The sequence below is a fragment of the Cricetulus griseus genome, unplaced genomic scaffold (assembly GCF_003668045.3).
Source record: "Cricetulus griseus strain 17A/GY unplaced genomic scaffold, alternate assembly CriGri-PICRH-1.0 unplaced_scaffold_445, whole genome shotgun sequence".
Classification (NCBI taxonomy): domain Eukaryota; kingdom Metazoa; phylum Chordata; class Mammalia; order Rodentia; family Cricetidae; genus Cricetulus; species Cricetulus griseus.
The window spans coordinates 18083-23262 of NW_023277192.1; the positions used below are offsets into that span (position 1 = coordinate 18083).

Sequence of the window (5180 nt, forward strand, 5' to 3'; positions counted from 1 at the left end):
GAAAATAATTACATCCCAGGTCAACTGAATATTTTAATATAACTGAAGTAATGGAGTTGAGGTGTTATTCTCCCCCACATTTGTTTATATTTAGGACCAACTCTAGAATAAGTATGTTGAAGCATTATGGCTGGGAACAGACTGGAATACACTGGAACACATCAAATTAACACATTGCTTTAATGGTATAAAACCTATGCCAGTTCAATTACATGTGTGAGCAAACGGGATCAGCTGTAACACTCACAGAGTGTTGAAGAAGACTGCTGGGACTCCGTTACACATTGGCACTATGAATCTTCAGATGATGGGTGAGGTGGGAGTTCTGTCTGAAGGCCTCCTTACATTCTTTACACTCACAAGGTCTCTCACCTTAGTGAATTCGCAGATGTTGATTCAGAGAAGAATTCAGTTGAAAGGCCTTCCTACACTCACTCCTTACACTCAAAGGGCTTTTCACCAGTGTGGATGCTCTGTTGTAGAGTAAGTTTCTGACTCAACCAAAAAGATTTCCCACACTCCTTACAGGTGTAGGCTTCTCGCCAGCATGGATGCTCTGGTGCTGTGTAAGCTGTGAGAGCAGTCTGAAGGATTTCCCACACTCTTTGCAGTCATAGGGTTTAACGCCGATAAGAACACTCTGATGAGACATCAGCTGTATCGGCTGAACGCCTTCCAATACTCCTTGCATTCGTACGGCTTTTCGCCCGTATGTGTTCTGTGGTGGAGAATAAGATGATAACCCCGACTGAAGGTCTTCCCACTCTCACTACACTCTTAAGGCTTCTCTCCAGTGTAAGTTCTCTGATGTAGGGTTAGCTGCCCTCGCACTAACCTAAAGGCCTTCACACAGTCCTGGCATTCATAGGGCTTCTCGCCAGTGTGAATTCTGTAATGAGCTCAAAGGCCATAGCCACACAGGAAGTCTTGCCCGCACTCCTTGCACTCGTAGAGTCTGTCAGCACTGTTAAGCTTCTGGTGTCCAGTGAGGTGTGCGTACTGCCTGAAGGCCCTCCCACATTCTTTACATGCATAGGGCTTCTCCCCAGTATGGATCCTCTGATAGAGAGTCAGCTGTCCCCGTACCCTGAAGGCCTTGCCACACTCCTTACAGGAGTAGGGCTTCTCACCGCTGTGAGTCTTTTGGTGTGCTCTAAGCTCTGGGCCATAGGTGAACGCTTCCCCACACTCCTTACAATAATATGTTTTGTCACCAGAATGAAGATTCTGATGTCTGCTAAGGTGTGCAGTCTGCTGAAAAGCCATCCCACACTCCTTACATCCATAGGGCTTCTCGCCATTATGACTTCTCTGATGAAATGAAAGCTGTTGGCTGACTCGAAAGGCTTTACCAGTCATCACACTCGTAGGGTTTCTCCCCAAAATGTATTCTCGAGTGTGGAGTAGCAGATGTATTCTTTTGGTAAGAGGCCATTCTTTCAGAGATGACTTTCATTTGTCTGAGATATCCCTCCTGAGAACCCTCTTGGCTTTCGAGTTTTTTTTTTTTTTTGGACTCCCATTCATTTTTAAAAATGAGGCCCTTCAGGCCACTGTTAATTCTTTCCATTATCTTCAAATTGGGATAAGTTCACTTCATAGATGCTGCCTTCTGAGGGTGACGGATTGGTTTCATCCTTAGTTTCCAAATCTGCAAGAGAGCAGACACATGCGGTTTTATTTTTCTCAAGAAGTAAACTTGCTAAAAGACAAAGAAGATAATGTTCAACCAAACTCAAATTACTGTCATAATTTAGGGAGCAAAAGAGAATGTTAGGAAAACACGAGCTCCTATAAGAAATGGCAGTGGTAATTAAGCAAATATATATAATATATATATATATATATATAAAATATTTATATATTTAGCACTAGTTCATGAACTGAGGTGTTGATCAGAATCACTGGGCAGCTTACTACAAATACTGTTTAAAGCAGGGCATAGTGGTAAACATCTTTAACCCCAACACTCTGGAGAAAGAGGGAGGTGAATCTATGTGAGTTGGAGGCCAGCCTAGTCTATAGTGCGTTCTAGGACAGTCAGGGCTACATAGTAAAAACCTGTCTCAAAAAAAAAAAGAACAAACAAACAAAAAAAACCCAAAACTGTTTAAATACACCCAAAACCACCTGGATAAAACTATAATTTTTGGTCCCTTTATCGAGTGTGTGTGTGTGTATGTGTGTGATGTGCACTTGTATGTAGATACATATTTTGCATGTGTGGGCACACATGGAGGGGGCATATGGAGGCCTAAGGTTGGTGTGAGGAATCATCCTCAGTCTCTACCATCCATCTTATTCATTGAGACTGGGTCTTTCTGTCAAACCCAGAGTTCACCATTATGGTCAGTCTTGCTAAATAGCTTGCTCTAGGGCAGGGATTCTCAACATGTGGGTCGAAACCCCTTTGGGGGAGGGGGATGTGTCCCATCAGAGATCCTGAATACCATATATTTACATTACAACTCATAACAGTAGCAAAATTATCACTATGAAATAGAAAAAAATAATTTTATGGTTAGTGGTCACCACAACCTGAGGAACTACATTAAACGGTTGAAGGGTTTGGAAGGTTGAGAACCACTGTTCTAGGAAATCCTCTGTCTTTGCCTTCCAAGTCTGGAATTACTGGTGGATTACCACAACTAACTGGCATTTACATGGGTTCTGGGGAGCACTTTAAGCACGGAGCAAGCGTTCTCCCCAGATCAGATTCTAATTTTCATTAAACACTAAGGATGCTGGAGATATGGTTCAGTGGTTAAGAGCATTGGCTGCTCCTGCAGAGTAAGTTTATTTACTTATGTGTATGAGTGTCTGGCCTCTGTGATTTTTGTGAGGTGTGCACATGCAGAGGTCGGGAGGATGTTGGATTCCTTGGCACTGGAGTTATAGATGTTTGTGACCCATCATGTGAGTTGTAGGAACTGAACCTAGGTCCTCTACAAGAGCAGCAGCCCTCCTAGCTATGGAGCCATGTCTCTAGGTCCTCTGCCTTATTTTTGGAGACAGTCTCTGAACCTGGAACTTAATCAGTTCAGCTACACTGGCCGGCCAACAAGCCCTGGGATCTTCTGTCTCTGCCTTCCCAGCACTGAGATCACACACACACACACACACACACACACACACACACACACACACACACACTGGCTTTTGAAATGGATGCTGAGCCTCTTCTGACCAAGGTCCCTCTGTTTGCACAGCAAGTGCTTCATCAACTGAGTGTTCTCCCCTGCTCCATTATTAACAATTCTACATTCTCACAGTCCTTACTGGCTTTCCTTTTCTTGTTACATTTACAAAAAATGCTAGAGATGGAACGAAGGGTCTCACACAGCCATAACATTGCGCTATTCAAGACTCCGGCTTTTCGGGCTGGAGAGATGGCTCAGAGGTTAAGAGCACCAGCTGTTCTTCCAGAGGTCCTGAGTTCAATTCCCAGCAACCACATGGTGGCTCACAAGCCTCCGTTATGAGATTTGGTTCCCTATTCTGGTGTGCAGATATACATGGAAGCAGAATGTTGTACACATAATAAAATAAAAATAAAATCTTAAAAAAAAAGACTCCAGCTTTTCCTTACCTGAAGTCAGACACAATCTTAATTTACTCCCTACTATATAATAAGTTCATAGCACGATAGTTTGACTCACTTATTTATCATAGTTACCTACTTGTCTGAAGTATATCTTTTTGTCTCCAATCTCTCATAGTTTATGACACATGGTTAAATATTCTCTTTTGGCATTTAAGCTTGCACAGTTAAATACACGCAAAGACAGGGAGATCATTCTCATGCCTTCCTCACTTTCCATCTGCCCTTACGTACATTCTTTCCTTCGTTTCCTTGTCGTGCTGAGGTTGCACCCAGGGCCTCACCAACACTATAAAATCCACAGCTCAAAAGGCTTCTTATTCCTGTTGTCAGTGTCGTACACCTTTAATCCGAGGACTAGGGGTAGAGGCAGGCAGATCTCTGTGAGTTCAAAGCCAGCCTGGTCTACAGAGTGAGGTCAAGGATAACCAATGCTACACCTTGTTTTGAAACCCTGTTTCAAAACTTGCCAAGAGGAACACAAGAAGAAGCACCCACATGCTTCTTTCAACTTCTTAAGAGTTCTCGAAGAAGTGTTCAGAAAGTTGGAAGACCATGTCTGCTAAAGAAAAGTGGAAATTTGAAGACATCACAAAGGCTGGCAAGGCTTGTTATGAAAGAGAAATGAAAACCTATATCCCAAAAGAAGATAAAGGACCCCAAGGCACCCAAGAGGCTTCCTTTGGTCTTCTTCTTGTTCTGTTCTGAGTATTGCCCAAAAATCAAAGGAGAACACCAGGCTTGTCCATTTGTGATGTTGAAAAAAACAGGGAGAGATGTGGAACAACACTGATGCAGAGGACAAGCAGCCCTACGAAACGAAGGCTGCCAAGCTGAAGGAGCAGTACGAAAAGAATATTGCTGATTACATAGCTAAAGGAAAACACGCTGCAGCGAAAAAAGGTTGATTAAGGCAGCAAAGAGCAAGAAAAAGAAGGAAGAGGAAGATGAGGAGGATAAAGAGGATGAGGAAGTGGAGGAAGAAGAGGAAGAGAAGATGAAGATGATGATGATGATGAATAAGTTGGCTCTAGTGCAGTTTTTTTGTCTATAAAACATTTAACCCCCTGTACACAACTCAATCCTTTTAAAGGAAAAAAAAATGAAATGTAAGGCTCTGTAAGGTTTGTTTTTAAACTGTACAGTGTCTTTTTTTGTATAGTTAACACACTACCAAATGTGTCTTTAGATAGCCCTGTCCTGGTGGTATTTTCAATAGCCACTAACCGTGCATGGTACAGTCTGGGGGTTGTAAATTGGCATGGAAATTTAAAGCATGTTCTTGTTGGTGCACAATACAAATTAGTTATATATGGGGATGGTAGGGGTTTTTTTCTGTTTTTTTTTTTCATCTTCAGTTGTCTTTGATGCAGCTTATATGAAGGTAATTGTTCTGTTAACTGAATACCACTCAGTAATTGCAAAAAAACTGCAGCTGTTTTGTTGACATTCTGAATACTTCTAAGTAAATACAATTAAAAAAATAGCACAGCTAAACTGAGTGTTTTTTTTTTTTTCAAGAAAATACAAGTGACCCACCAAGGATATATGATGTTTAGCAGAACAATTTTTGTTCATG

At 42.0% G+C, this 5180-nt stretch overlaps 1 pseudogene; it reads right to left on the bottom strand.

Annotated features, from left to right (window-relative positions):
• Nucleotides 1-277: 277 nt before the first annotated feature.
• On the bottom strand, nt 278-1702 carry LOC100750366 (annotated as a pseudogene).
• Nucleotides 1703-5180: the final 3478 nt, after the last annotated feature.